Below are 16,647 nucleotides of genomic sequence, written 5' to 3' on the forward strand. Positions count from 1 at the left end.
TGAGCTTATGGAGAAAATGGTGGTATGTCTCATAGGAGAGAAGCTGATGCGTGAGTTTAAAGAGAGAAGAGTGGTATGGCAGGGGCAAGAGAGTTGATGGTTTTTTGGCTCTGAGCGGAGAGAAAAGGTCGTTGGAATATGATAAGTGAGAAACGTGGTTGCCTTGTCAAGAATGGGGTGATGGTATCCCCGGATCAGAAAATATGTGGATATAAAGAGGAGGATGGAGTGAATTGGGTGTTTTGTGATTGAAAGCTTCTTGCGAAGGAGCAGTAAGAGGGGCTTGGACAAAGAGCATGCATCAAACCAGATGACGGTTTTTAATTACAAGTGTCTCCTCTCGCATTAGTAAAATAGTTTTCATCTGCTGCCTGCGTAACTTGCGCTTTTTTGTTCACGGGGAGGTTTTCACTGCACAAGAAAAGCGTTGTACACACAAAACAAAGCCAAACTTGACCTCAAAAATTATTCCAGCTATGACATAACATACTTCCGAATGAACTCCGGTTTCTTTCGGGTTGGTGATCTAGAAGGTGCTAGGGGCAAAAGTTGATTTTGCCCCTTGCACCTACATGGCGTTATTTTGGCAGCTACGCTGCCATATGCAGCGGCAGTAGTATCAACGACATAATGCAATGCTTTGACAAGCAGTCAACGTATCGCAGTGCACTGTTGTATTGCTTTATTTTATGTAATTACTCCTAGTCATAAATTGCTCTAAAATTGTGACAAAATGTGGAATTGTTATATTTATAATACGGCCTTTTGGGATCTTAATCTTGATCACAAAAACATTCTATGATTTGTATTTTGTGTCTTTGCAGTGAGGCCTGCACTGTTGCAGAAATGAGTGTATACGCACAAAGAAATACTGTTTTGTGTTGCTGAATTCGCGTGTCTATATCCTTGACTATAGATGAATAAAATATATATATTTTTGCAAAGGTGTTCAACTCTGTGCGCTCTATTGTCGCCAAGAATCGCTGATCCTGTCGGTGGGGTCCGTGTGCCAGCTCTTCCTTTCTTTTCACCCCAAGCTTTGTTCGCTTTTCTTTTAGCAAGCTCCGACATGCACGTGTGAACGAACTGTTGAGCAAACACTTGTGTGAGCTTCCTTGAAGTTTGTTGAAATCTTTATACGTCGTAATAAAGTCTGGTATCGATACTTACAGTACAAACCTGTCTTCTGCACATTTTTGCTGGCCCATTGTTTTTATTTTACTGACGAAGAAATTTGAAAGGTCGAAAAGTCGAACTTAACCTCCGATGCTGTTTCCGTCATATTTGTAGACCGGTAGCTGTTACGGGACCGTCCCCCCGGATTCGCGACGGCGTGAGTATAAGCGAAAAGTTTCTCCCGCTAAATTTGGCGGAAAGCTTATGCACCAATTCTGTTTTCCCGCTGTTTAGTGCAAGAAATGACGTCATGCGACCTGACGTCACGGAATCTACAGACGAATTCAGGTTCCCCATCAAATCTAGGGGAAGATTGCGCGAGCTTCACACGATACCATTTTGATAGCAACAGCTGTGCTGCTTTTTCGATGGCATGACGATTACGATTGACTGACGTTGCGCCGATCGTACGTCACAAGGTGATAAGATGTTGAAATGACGTTGTGTTTACTTAGCTTCAATACGTTGTTGATGAATAAATAAAATTAAGGTCCTAATATGTTTTGCCGCCAAATTTAGCGTGGAAACTGAATTGGTGCAGAGGCCCTTGACGTTAATTTTTCCGCATGCTAGGCCAGGAACGAGCACATTACCATATATTTATTTTCAAAATCAGTCCGGATGAAAAAAAGAAGAAAAAAAAAAGACACAGGTAGTGTATCACTTTTAATATATTTATCTTGATTTGTTTAAACTTTTTGAACTCACTTTAATACATATCAATCTTACGGTGCTGTAGTTTCTGAAATATAGTTAGCAGAAGAGGTCTGTCCACTCAAATATAAAAAGGAGTAGCTTTGCTTAAAAACGTACGGTAAAACACGAAAAACTTGATTGCAATTTTTAAAGGGCAGCAGGCGAGCGGGCCGAAGACAGTGTTCAGCAGCGTCAATCCCACAGATTATTAATATTTTTCTACTCATTACAATTTCCGCAGTACTTCTAGCCCCACCCCGCGATGCCTGTATAAACATGTATCATCATTGCTCGAAGGTCCGGTTACTTTACTCACGTCAACCGTTTTCCCTTTCCGCCGTCGAACTCCACGAGGGTGCGAGGTGCCTACGTAGTTTATGCATCATTTCGTTTTCAGATAATGGAGACGTTAGTTCCGTACCATAAGGGTCTGTATTCCGGGGTTTCTTTACGCAAGACGGAGTTCGTAAAGGACATAGTGTTTCTTTACGAAAAAACCGATGTTAAAAATATCTCCACCGACTCAAGTGAATGCTGCCGTAGGGGTTATTGAACTCGCTTTTGAAGTCACATTAATACATACCGATTTTACTGTGTTGTAGTTTCTAGAATATAGTAAGCAGAAGAGCTCTGTGCATTCAAATATAAAAAAGAAGACTTGCTCAAATACGTGCGGTAATTGTCTTACACGCGCACGTGTGTTGCCCTTGAAAAAAAAAATTGCAATCATTTTATTTTCTTGTTTTAGCGCACGTTTTTAAACAATGCAGTTCCTTTTTTCATAGTTGAGTGCACAAATATCTTCTGCTAACTATATTCCATAAACTGTAGCACTGTAAAATTGTTATGTATTAAAGTGAGTTCAAAAGCGAGTTCAAAAACCCATCCCGGTGCACACAGATTGTTCATTGGAGATATTTTCAACACCTGTTTACTCATAAAGTAACGCGTAAACACTATGACCTTCACAAGATCCGTCTTGGGTTCAGAAACCCCGGGGTACAGTCCCTTATGGTACGGAACAAACTCCTCCATTGTCTGAAAACGTACTGATGCATACGTATAGTAGGCACATCGCACCCTCATGGAATTCGAGGGCGGGAACTTAAAACGGTTGGCATGGGTAAATTAACCGGACGTTTGAGCAATAATGACTCATGTCTATACAGTAATCGTGAGGTAAGGCTAGAAGTACTGCGAAAAATTCATTAAGTAGAAAAATAAGAATAATCTGTGGGATTCTCGCTGTTAATCATTTAACAGAGCGCATCCCACAGACTATTCATATTTTTCTACTTATTACATATTTCGCCGTACTTCTAGCCACATCCCACCATTCCAGTATAGACATGAATCATTATAGCTCAAACGACCTGTTAATTTAATCCATGTAAACCGTTTTCGCTTCCCGTCCTCGCATCGCACGAGGGTGCGAGGTGCCTATGTCTATGCATTTTATTCTAAATAAACGTGTGGGAAGTTTGTTCTGCCAGTGAAGCTACCGGTTCCAGCAGACGTGCCGGATATATAAAAGCTCGCCACCAAGTTACGCCTTGCAACTGCTTTATGACACAGTCAAAGAATATCAAAATAACCTTTTCGCGTTGAAACGTACAAGTGTGTTCAAGTGAGCTGTCTTCCAGATGTCACGATATTAAATGAAACCTTCATAAGGCGAACACATTTTCTGTAACCTTTAAATAAGTAATTCCAAATGTCCCAACTGTGTACATCAAAAAATGTAGGTGCTGAAATATAACGCGTCGGGCCAAATAAATTTGCAACGCTGGAAAACAAAACGAGCAAACTCTGGTAATTCCTTACTTCTTGCATAGACTTCATTACTGTGGGGATCTTTAGATTTGTCCTGAGAGAAGCTGATGGGTGTGTTTACGGAGAAAAGGGTGCTATGTCTGATGGGAGAGAAGCAAATGCGTGAGTTTAGAGAGAGGGCTGGTATGTCAGGACAAAAGATTTGATTTTTTTTTTTTTTTTTTTGGCTCAGGGTGGCCGGAAAAGCCGTCGGAGTGGGAGATGTGAGAAACGTAGTCTAATGCCTTGAAAAGAATGGGACGAGGGTTTGCTCGGATCGAAACATATGTGGACATAGAGAGGGCCTAATTACGAAAATCGTAATCGTCCCTGCTAAGGCGTCGGATGCGGAGAAATTGTAAAAGAGAGATGGAGTTGATTTGGTGTTTTGCAATTGGAAACTTCTTGCGAAGAAGCAGTAAAAAAGGGCTTGGACGAAGGGCATGCATCAAATCAGATGGCGGTTGTTAATTACGACAGCCTCTTCTCGATAAGTAAAACATTTTACAACATCTGCTAGCTGAATAACTTGTATTTTTTTGTTTGTTTTTTTAACGTAAAGCTTTTCACCGCACAAGGAAAGCGTTCGTTCCACAAAACAAAGCCAAACTTGACCTCAGAAAACATACCAGCCATAACAATAAAATACTCCGGAATGAACTCTTGTTCTTCTGGGGTTGGTTATCTCCGGGGCTCAAGGAGTAAACGTGGATCTTTTACAGCAGGGGTTTCATCAGGACGGGGCCCCTGAGCATACAGCGCCTGCGAGTCCTCGTTCCCATGCCTCGAGTGCTACATGCGCCATAAATTATAGTTTCACGTCTTCGATTCGTTTCCAGTCGAAAAAGGGCTCTGCTCATATAACGTCTGAACCCATTTTTCGCTATTCTGGTTCATTTGTGGACTGAATATTGTTTAGTCTAAATATTTGTTCCTCTAGCCTTTCTCATGTAAATCGGCCGAAACGACAATTACCCTACTAGGCTAAAGGCGCGAACTCTTTACTCGAGGAGGCACTTCGGCTGCACGAACACTTGTCCAGTAAAAGCGACTGTCAAAAACAAAGCTACGAGCTGGAGATTCAAGCTGTTGAAAAATACCTCTAAAATGCATGCATTTTATTTTAATGCTGCTATCGACATTGATAAGAAAACAAACACTGCCATTAATTTGATATGTGATTTCGTAAAAAATATTGGTAACGAACTACTTCAATTACTCGTCACTTTTTAAAAATATTAAAATAATACAGAAAATGAAGCAATGTGAGCAAGCAATTCAGCAGAATAAAGATAGCAAGATCAACAAAATTTGAAACATAGTGAAGAGGATGATGATAACCGAAAAGAAAACGCGATTTTTGACCCGACCGGTCACTATTTGTCGTCTCATCCTACGAGGGACTAGAGCCCAACACTGCAGGCCGCCGTGTGCAATCACGAGCCTGTTTGAAACCACTTCGTATATTTGCTCGCTCGTACGTAGCAGGTCGCCAAGACGCGTCATATTGAGGCGAGCTTTTCGTCTGCTTAATGAGCCCTCGCTGCGGCTCCCTCTGCTTGCTACTACTGAAGGCTACTGAAAGGATTAAATAGCGTCTGGAAACAATGTGGCGAAAGAATCCGTGACCGGAACCAGCTGCCATTGAGAAATGATTATGAGTTCGGTAAAGTGTTCGAAACGGGGCGCTTGTACGGACCACGTACGGAAGCGAGACACGGGGGCGGGTACGTACACAACTATTGGATTGGATAGTTATGGCTAAGGCGGCACGACTTGTTGCCAGTGTTGCCGGCGCGTCCACCTACTTCTCCAAACACTTGACATGTTGAGGAAATATGGCACGAATGTTCATGAAACTAGATATCATGTAGCTTTACTTTACCACTATAAAATTGTGGTCTGTCGCAACAGAGAACCCTCTGCGTAGGACTAGTGCTCTTAGCGCTCTGAGTATAGGAATTTGTCTGGCGCACTCTTTCGCAATGCGGATGCAAGCCTTTCTGAGGTAGTCCTCCACCTACGAGTCTTCGGGCCCTAGTCCGTCGATCGTAATGTGAGACGGAGTAAAGAACCACTAGAAAAACGTTAAGTCAAATACAAATATGCTAAAATCAAAATTCAAGAAGACAACGCCGAGTGGGCTCTGGTTCTTTCCGTCGGGTTCCATTGTGTTTTTCTTGTTCTCCTGGGCAAGAAAAATTTCTTTGTGTTCATTCGTTTTCAACTTTTACACCGTTTCACCTTTCTCAAGTTCCTCGACGAATCTCGCCACCTGCACAGACGTCAAATACGGGTTCGTTCACCCTGGATTCGCGGGTTCAAAACTCGCTTAGCGGACAATGTAGACTAGCGCGAGGGGCTCGAAGCCACCTCTGTTGGCCTTTGATCTGCGGTATTTTTTTTTAGTATGCTGTAGAGCAGTGAAGGCGGTAACGCATTACAAGTAAGAGCGTTATTCGTAACGTGGTGCTTTTTCTGTAACGCTTACTTACTTACGTCTTACGTCACTTATTTCAAGTAAGGTGTAGCGTGGCTACGTTAGTCGTTACTTATTCTTCTCAATACTTAAAATAGTTACACTTAATTTTTTTAGTAATGCTAAGCACGAATACATTTAATTTTTTTTTTTGCGTTTTTGGTTCCGTTTCTTTTCGGCATCGTTCAGGTGGTACGGTACAAGCTAAAATAATTATCACCAGTTTCTGCATGGACAATGTTTCTTGAAATTTGGCGCTTGTGAAAACCTGTTAGTGAGAAAGTAAAACGTGTTCTTTCACAAATAAAAAAAAGCAACTCAAAAGTAACGTGCGTGACTTTTAGCGGTTACGTTAACGGTAACACGATCCTCTTATTTTTATGAAACGTTGGACGGAAACGCGTTCCTTTTATTTGCAAATAAGGAGTACCGGGTGATTTCAGATAAGATCGACCAAAGGGTGGCTGGCCGACATTTTTAAATCAACTGATGTTTTTATATGCGATTTTCTAGTGCATGGTATAAACGATTCCACACTTAGTTTTGACCAAAAAGAAATATTTGGGGAGACGAAAAATCGTAATGCATGAAGAGGTGGACAGTTGCTTTAACTCGCACTGATGGAGAGGGCACGTTTTAGAGTGAATAGCTAAAACGATAACAATAGGAGAATCATAATACGTTTTAGACGCAAATTGTAGGTACAGCTTGCTTGTAACGAAAAGTAATAATATTTATTCAAGTTATATTTATTTTTCTAAAAATTGCGAAACATGCCTGCTCGAATCGCAAATGACACAATTTGGAGGCCTGCATCTCATTAAATAATTTATTTATTATTATATAATTTGTAGATTGTATTCTACCTATATATGGCTATTATTTAAAAAAATAGATGAGGTATTTGAGTGATACGATATTCAGGATGTATTTAGGCAAATATGGGAAAAAATCAAACAACGAATAGTTCCGATGCTAACTAAAAAAAAAAACACCACCGACGATTTTTTTAAACTTTGGGTACCCTGTTATATTGTATTTCAGCATTCATTTCTATTAAAAACATGTTGCATTATTTTATTGAGAAAGAATAAACAACTCCCCAAAGTAGGGTCCTTTTTCAAAGCCTACACTAAGCAGTGCCCTATACAAGAAGTGACCCCATTTCCAGTTCCATGAAACTAACACACATATTTTATATATATTTATTCAGATGAGGCCATTCATAACTATAGAAATCGTTCACACACTAAAATTGAGGAGAAACTACTGTGTACAAAGAGCTATCATATTACGAACAAGTGATCCGAGAAAAGATCCTGCAGCCATTGGCCACAGGGAACTTTGTTCACTTTATTTTCCAACGGCACTATATGCTACTCTCTCTTACCCTTCATCTCTCTCTCTCTCTTATATATATCCCTGACTTATACTTAGAATAACAACCTCTTCAAGCATTCTCTTTCTGCGTGATAGTGTTCGGTGGCTAGCAACAATCGTTTTCTCGCGAAGATAACGATTATGGCGCAATAGCTCACGGATGTAGGAGGTGTCACTCGTCGCTACTTCTGGCCAAACGGCCGATACAATCGTTTTTCGCATTTTCTCGCTCGCTGTCCAGGATGAGGGAGTTCGCTTCAACCAGCAAAATATGGCCGCCGACGCCTGTTTACTGAGCAGTCATGCCTGTCACTATCCCACTCTCTGGCTTCGCGGGCGATAACATCAGGCACAAAGAGGCCAACCGACAGAGAGCAGAACCCCCAAATACTCGAGCCCCGCCTACATAAAATAGAACGTAAACACCGTCGCCGTGTTAACCTAGGGAAGGTTAACATGGCGACAGTTTTTACGTTTTAGGTAGGGAAAAGCATGGCGTGTGGTATGAGCCGGATCCTTACACGAGGTGCAAGGTGAGCCCTGAGAGCCTGTCTGCTGCCCTTGAGTACTTCACGAAAGACAAGCTACAATGTTCGCGCCAAGGTCCCAACCAGAGGGACGTGATCTCTGTCATGCTTGACGGGGAGAAAACGCTCGTGCCAAAGCGCGTGCTGATACGCTCAATCCGAGAGGCCTTTCGTGTATACAAAGACAAGCATCCAGATTCCGGCGTTGGGCTAACGAAACCACATTGCTTGCGCCCTAAATGGGTCAAATGTATTCCACACCATGAAGTGTGCGTTTGTGTGGGCTGCGCCGATTATTACCTTTGTATTTCCGATGCAGAGAACGTTACAGGCTCAACATTTAACACTGGTGAAACGAACTCAGCATTTCTGTGCGACCCACTAACGAGTCTGTGTCTTTAAGGAGACTGTGATCACTGCCCAAAAGGCCAGTCTTTTACACTCGAGGAACTTCATATCCCAGAGGACCAAGAAATTGTGCTTACAACATAAAAGCCTGGCAACCCTGAAAAAAAAAAAGGCAATTTATATATTGAGACTTTTCTAAAGGTCGTTCAACTAACGGTTGAAAGTTGGATACTTGAGAACCATATCCGACAAACGCAATATAAAGCGATCTTCGATGAAAAGGAGCGGCATGCGACGTGGGAGCACTGTCTTTCATTTTGACTTTGCTGAAAACTGGACCATCGTACTTCCTGGCAAAGTTTAAGCACACCACTGAAAAAAAAAAAAAGTTACGACTTTTACATGTGCAGTGACGACAAGAAAATGCGTTGCTATCATCAGTGAGCACCAGTGTGACGACGTCGCTCTCACGAGCTTGGCTCTAGAAAGAAGTGAGAGTGGGTTGAAGACAACGTTGCGGTATACGCGCACGTGATGTACGTAAGTGACGGGGCCGCCAGTCATTTTAAGATTCGCTACCAGCTTCACCAGTTTGCACAGAATGATTGCCCACAAGCCCAGTGGTTATTTTCTGCATCTGGACATGGGAAAAAAAATGCGACGGAGTTGGCGGACTCGTGAAGCACCAGGCCACGCTGAACAACCTGAGACAACGTTCAATAAACGCAATTCAGACGGCCATAAGAATGGTGAGCGTTATATCTGAGAAATTGGGTGCATCTTGCGTATCTGGACGAAAATCAGCTTGTTCGGTATCGTCAACAAAAAAAAAAAAAAGAGTGGCTGACGGTTTGCGCTTTTCCTGGCATTCAGTCTTCGCACGCGTGGCGGCTGTGCAAGTCATCAACAGAAGGAACCGGTGACATATATGTAGCACGGACAGTCGGATCTGGTTACCAGACATTTTATTAAATGAGTACATCGAGGAAAGCCTTAGTGCAAAGTGTCGACTTTGATGCCCCAAGGACTGCTTATTTTGAATGCAGGGTTATCTCATTTATCCCAGTTTTCTTCGCGGGGTATTTACCCTACTATTTTACTTGGTGATGGCTTATAATATTTATCTTATCTCCATATGAGAATCACGAAACGTTATCCCCGTGCAGAATAAAATATCTCTGCTTGCCACGATCCATTCTTACTCAGAGAGTATCAAAGCTCTTACAGTCCGGCAAGGTGGAACCGCACACGTAAAATAGTTTGTCCCCGAAACTACATTACTAACCTAAACAATTTTAGTATTCCATCTTTATTTTTGTGTGTGGAAGTAAAGGCCCGTTCACACTCTTGCAACCGACTACGACCGAGAGAAGCGAGATCTGTTAAAACGTCTTAAAATTTCTTAGGACAAGAGAACTCAGTGGCATTGTGGCGCCATCTATGCGGTGACCCTGGAACTGCATTTTACAAGAGCGAATGTTTTGCGGGATTTCTGAGGTCAAATGTGCGTAATACTTGTAAGAAAGGCTCGTATATAACGTTGACAAAAGGTTTTCGAGCCAAAAAAGAAAGGATAATGCGCGAGAGAAATAGAAAATATGCCGGACCGCTAAGTTCACACTGCTATCCAATAGATGGCGCCGGTGTCTCCTCTGGTTGTAAGAGGTTTTAAGGAACCAAGTTTTAAGAGGTCGCAAGAGTGTGAACGGGCCTTAAATTTCTTTCTTTCATTTTAAATATAAATTATACCGGCAAGCAAAACTTCACGCTGCATCGTCGTTTCTCGAATCACTAGTCTCTAATATGATACCTCTTTGTACGCTGTATATAAAATGCTGTCTATAGTTTCTCCTCACTTTTAGTGTGTGAACGATTGCTCTAGTTGCCAGTGACCTCATCTTAATAAAACTATATGAAAGATGTGCGTACGTTTCCCGAAACTGGAACTCAGAGTCACTTCTCGTATATGGCCTAGTTTTGGGAGTTGTTTCTTCTTTATCAATAAAATATTACAACATTTTTTTTAATAAAAATGAATGCTGAAATAGATTATAACGGGGTACCCAAATTTAAAAAAAAATCGAAAGTGGTGTTTTTTGTTTTTGTTTTATTAGCATTGGAACTTTTCGTTGTTTGATTTTTTCCCATGTTTGCCTAAATATATCCTGACTATCGTATCGATCAGAGACCATATTTTTTTTTTATATATTAGCTATATATACGTAAAATACTATCTGCAAATTATACGATAATGAATAAATTATTTCATGAGATGCAGGCCTCTGAATTTCGCCATTTGTCGTTCAAGCAGGCATGTTTGGCATTTTTTTTTAAATAAATATAACTTAAATAAATATTGTTATTTTATATTACAATCAAGCTGTTCCCCAAATTTGTGTCTAAAAAGTATTAAAATTCTCCTTACGTTGAGGTGGCTCCGAGGCGAGAGCGCCGGCCTACAGATGCCCATGTGGCGAGTTCAAATCCCGGCCCGCAATCTGACGGAGGCATATTGCGGAAGAGGCGCAGTGTAACCGAGCTTTCTGCTTCACTTCAAAAGATCCCCAGGTGGTCGAAATTAATCCTCAGTCCTCGGCTGGGGCGTGCCAGATACCCGTCCTTGGTTTGGCACGTAAAAACCCCTAATTTTCCTTTGATTTTTGGTCAAAACTAAGTTTGGATTAGTTTATACCAGACACAAGACAAGAGCATGTAAAAACATCAGTTGATTTAAAGATGTCGACCAGCCATTCTTTGGTGGATCTTATCTGAAATCACCCTACAGTAGTTTGTTACTTTGTTTCGGTAACGCCTACAACAACACTTATCTTGAGTCACAGCTGAAAAACCCTGGGCGCTTTCGTAGATGGGTTCTTTACCTCCGAATCTCCCGGCAAATTTAGACGCTGCTACTGAGCATGCATACCGCTTGGTTTGTCTCGAGGATTCCAGGTATCATTTTCGGTGGACTTATGTTGGCGGGATAGCGGGTGCGATTATAGGTTTCACTGCTGTGTCAGCTTACAGATGAACTTAGTGTATCTTTTATTCTTTCTTTTAAACACAATATTGTATTTTTACAAGAGCTACCATAATCCGGGCGTATAAAAAATGGAAAGTATAGTACTGCATAATTTTTTTTGAAACATCAAGTATATTTTATTGTTTTTTCGATAAGTGTACGGGAGAAGTAACGTGAAAGTATTTTTAACGTAAAGAGGAAACTTATTAGTGGCATTTCAGCGAAAGTAATTTCTAACGGTAATCCATTACATTTGAGACTCGGCATTATGCATTTGTAATCTATCACCTTTCCCAATTAACGGGCTCAAGTCTGCGTCTCTATAGCGGGGTATACCCATAAAAAAGAGATCCGTGTTAACGAGACGTGAGTGTATAGTGTCACGAATTTTAAATACAAAAAGTGACTTATTGGGTTTGAGATAGAATTATAGAGTTTTCTATTTCTGGTGTGTATCGATAAACCCAGAAACGCAATTCCCGAACCAGTTTGATGAAAATCAGGCTGAATATTCGGATTCTAACTTTGCATAAATAAAATATAGTTAAAGTGGCGGTGCAACGATTTTATGATTAAAAGAATTTGCATCTCGTCATTTTTACGTTGTTTATCGTGTCCCGGAGGATAGAGAAAACATTTCCTTCGTTAAAAATGTCGCGATTCCGCTGCATAATCGCAAAGCAAAAGTCGAGCTTTTTCCCCCACCTGCAGCCCCAAGTGGCAGCCGAAGGAACTACGGCGGAAAGATTACGTGACCTCGCTCGGCTCTAAGCTGTAGCATAGCGCCCGCTAATGTACGCAGAGAGAGGGAGGGGAAGCGTCCTCCGAGATAGCACACGAGAAGCTACACGGCACTCCGAATGACGTCACTGGGAGTGCGACCAGGTGTGACCCTGAAGACTGGGAGTGAGTTGAGGGGTGCCCGAAATACCAATCTTTATCTTTTTTTTACGCAAAAACGAGGACACGCAGGCGAAATTGGTTTTCTGTTCTTTACTTCAGAAGTGTCAGGGGGCAACTTCCAGAAATCTTTGACCGAAGTCCGAAAATCGTTGCACCGCCCCTTTAAGACTACTTACGTGTAGGAATGCGAAAGGCGTTCCTACACGCATCGCATTCCTGCAAACAGCGCACCACGTCTTCCTATCGCAAACGGCTCTCCGGCGGTGACGTCACGCTCCCCCACTGCGCGGACGCGGCGATCCCTGCCAGTTTCACGACAATTTCCGGGACGAAGCATAGCGTCGCTCGGCTTGTCTCTGTGTTTTATTTCTGAAGCGCGTCCGCTTTGACTGTGAGCGCACCCGCGGGCTTCCGTTACGAAGCATCTGCGTTGCTGCGCTTTTCTTTATGTATTACTTTTCTGAGGCGCGTCCGCTTTGACCTCGAGCGGTCTCGCCGGCTTCCGTGACGAAGCATCTAATACAACGCGTCGCATTCAATGGGACTGCACTGAACTGCCCGCGAGCCTGTTTTCTCTCGGTCAGTCCAGTTGCGTTCGGCTATGACACGTTACTGTTACGCTCCGTTCTCACTGACTTCATGGGTTCGTTTCCTGCCATTCTTAAGTGATCATCCTACCAAGCTAAGCAAATATTCCTGTAATATAGGATACCTCATAAATCTGCCTCGGTGACGAGTTTTGCTCGCTTAGATTTTCAGATATGTTTCGGGCGAGACTTTACATCGAACTTCCCTGTCAGTGACTTTCTAAAGCATTACCAGTCACCTCAGCAGGCCGAGGATACGAATTGCATTTACGTTCACAAATATCATAGTGTACCTCGGTTCACTGTAAGTCCGTGCGCAGTCTATGCTAGGAATTAACGAAGCCAACCTAGCATACAAAACGTTAATCGTCATTGCTCTCGTTGTCGTTGCGGACGCAGAGAAGAATGCCCAGGGTCGCGGTACATTCATTTTCAGGGATTGGTTCAGTCGTTGATAGGAAACGCCCAAGGACGCTCGTGTTGTGACGATGCACTTTTGGCGCTGCTTGATTGATTCCGTAGGATAGTAGTGTAGTCATGGCTCCCCCAAAATTAAAGGAAGAATGAAGACGTAGGACAAAGACGACGCAACCAACTAGCAACTACATATAAGGAGTTCAAATTCGTCTGCTTCTGGCCCAGCTCGTCCGTCTTTTTGCTTCAAATGCGACCACGTGCGCTTGCTTCCCGTTTGTGGCCTAAGTTGCTCTTGCGCCATAAAACCTCACTCATCGTCATGACTTGCGCTTGCTTCCCCCCGACCTCAGCCAATGACGACTCGACCTTGGCTGCATCGTCGTCGTGCGTTCTCGTCGCGTTCTCTGTGGCTTGCCCCTCTTTACATGTCAACGGCACCAACGACGGCTAGTAGAACACTTGGTCGCGGTATAGGAATGGAATTTGAAAAACATGGAACCGAACAAAAAGGCGGAAAAATTGAGGATACAAAAAGCAACTGAGAAGAGAGGAAGGTGGAGAGAGGCGTAACGATAAAATGCAAAGTATGGTTAACAGGGTAATCTCTGATTTGAGAAATCCAACTGCTGTCACCGTGGGAAAGAGTGAGGGATTTGAAACCTTGTTGTGTAATCTCCGGCAGCACCGGAGATTACTATGTAATCTCCGGTAGCATGAACTGTAATGCCTCCCCCCCCCCCCCCCCCCCCCCCTTGCCCAAGAAACTTGTCTCTTCAAAACGGGGCCTGCTGTCTGTGCAGGAACGGGCGTGCGTGACTCTGGGATGATATAGGAATCAAGTAAGTTCTTGGAACCTTAAGTGTATTGTTCCTGGATTCGGTGATTTGTGCGGCTGTCAGTCTGACCTTTGCATTTGCTCCGGCTGCTCGAGGGAATAGAGAACACCGTCTTCTATTTTCATGACATGAACTTCTTTTCATGTTCGAAAAGTTCACACTCGTCCAATAATTTAGCATGACAATCATGCCATGCAAAGCGAAAAGGGCGTTCTCCATACCCTTGCGCTGCCGAAGCCAATAGATAGGTCAGACAGGCAAATGCAAACATCACAGACTCCGGGAAGATTTCAATTAAGGCCCTCCAAGGTCTCACATGATTACTACGATACCCATAGACATGCAAGTTCATTGCTGCACAGACTGCAAACGCCTTGACGAGACAATATTATTTCGGGAATAACAGCAGATACAGCCGAGATATTACAGTTATTCGGCATGAATAGCGCGAAAAACAAAGTTTCTAAACTCTCACTGTTTTAGACAAAAACTGAAGTTGAGCTTTTCCAGTCAGAGATGACTTTGTCAACCTGACTTTGCATTTTACTTTAACGTCTTGTACCTCCTCCCCTCTTCTTAGGCACTTTCTCCTTCCTCGATTTCCCCTGCTGAAACCGTGTGTTCGTTTTTTGAATTCCTCTATGCCCGTTATTAGTTGAAATATGACGGTTCTGTCGTCTTCGTCCTACCTGTTTTTTCTTTCCTCAATATTGACCCTCACAAACACGCTCTTCGTCCATTTATATGATTCCCTGCTTTTTTAATTTTATTTTTTCTAGAGATTAAATATATACTATACTATGGTATAGTATAGTATTGTATAGTATAGTTAGAATAGAATAGTATAGTATAAAATAGTGTTACATATATCTTTAAGACTATTTGCGGTCTCTGCACGGCATTGACGTTATCATACACTGTTAGCGAAAATGTAATATTTCGCCTGTTTACACCCCATTTTCACTCGTTAGCATATTTTTACACGCTCTGCTAGTGATAAATCGTCAAAAAATTACTTGGGGTAGTAAAAATTGGTGTTTCGGTTTCGGTTTACACGACTAGGCGTGTAAGCAACACTGAAAACACCCCAGCCCAACACCCCAAAACGTCGAGCGCCATGTTGCTTCTGCCTTGAAGCGGTACGGAGGACGTAGCAGGCGAAGGTGAGTGTTTGATTTTTTTTATCAAGTTTGTATAGAATGTAGCACGTCTCAGATTTTTATTACATGACATTCAAGAACGTTAGATTTGCTTTGAGCAAGCCGGCTCAGGCGTTAAGCCCGATTCACACAACCGGCGTTTAGCCACCCCGTCGATTGGAAACGACTCGACTGCTCGCCGGTTCTTTTGCGCGAGCTTTCGCTCGGGCGCTGTGAACCCCATGAACTGTGGTGCTCAAAGCTAGCACAATTAGGCACGGCTAGCGTCCCGGTGGAAGCTGCAGAGAGCGGAAACCGAAGACACCGTCGCATAAGAGTGGCGAAGCCGCGATCCTGCGCTGATCGTTGTCCCGCCGCTCTCTCCGGCAATATCGGCACTTCGCTGCTGGGTGTCTCGTATTTCGACGTTTTAGAGAAACTTGGCATTGGCAAGCGCGAGGAGTCTCTATATCGTTTTCTCCGTCGCCTGCGTGGAGGAAACACGGTGGCGATAGAAACATACGCTCATGCAGTCAGTCAACTTGGACAATCCCCCTGTTCCCTCAATCCTATCGCATTCTTTGACTGCGTTTGTGACAACAACGTTTCCCCAGTGTGAAAGCTTTCAGTCACAACGGGCTACAAACTGGGTTGTGCATTGCATGTAGCCCTGAGGGAATTCTTCGCCGGAGACACCAGCACATTAGTTTCATTGGTAAGGTGACCGGCCACTAACGTGTTTGGCAAATGAAGCGATCACGGGTAAGTAGAAATGCAAACAATGTTGAATGAATATTAAGGTGGTTGTAGCCAGAGCCCAGGGCCGTACCCAGAAAAAAATTTCGGGGGGGGGGGGGTTTTCGGGGACAACGGTGGCCATTTTGAAAGTGTCTATTGTCTTATTTTCGCCTATGAATCATGTGCATCGGTGGCATATAATGGAGAGTTACAGGAAACCGGAGATCCGGTCCCGGTTTGGTACCCGGTAGCAGACCGGCGCCACTGCGCGTGCGCAGAGGTGGAGATTAAAATCGGCTGGCTGCCAGTGCACCGACCAGGGCCGTACACAGAAAAAAATTTCGGGGGGGGGGGGTCAGAACCCCCTACCCCCCCCCCCCTGGTTATGGCCCTGAAGCCTGCCAGTTGAAATCAACCTTTAACAATATAGTCTGCGGTAACTTCTTTTTGCACTTAGGATTGCAATTTTAAACACAAAGCCACTCCACATAGCTGTCGAAAATCGTGTAAACAACAGCAGTCATCGTCCCCGGTTCGGATGAGCGAAGCCTTAGCTTGATGAAAAGAATGGCGGTCTATACTTCTTG

This window comes from Ixodes scapularis, unplaced genomic scaffold, assembly GCF_016920785.2.
Source record: "Ixodes scapularis isolate PalLabHiFi unplaced genomic scaffold, ASM1692078v2 PGA_scaffold5__190_contigs__length_132052651, whole genome shotgun sequence".
Classification (NCBI taxonomy): Eukaryota; Metazoa; Arthropoda; class Arachnida; order Ixodida; family Ixodidae; genus Ixodes; species Ixodes scapularis.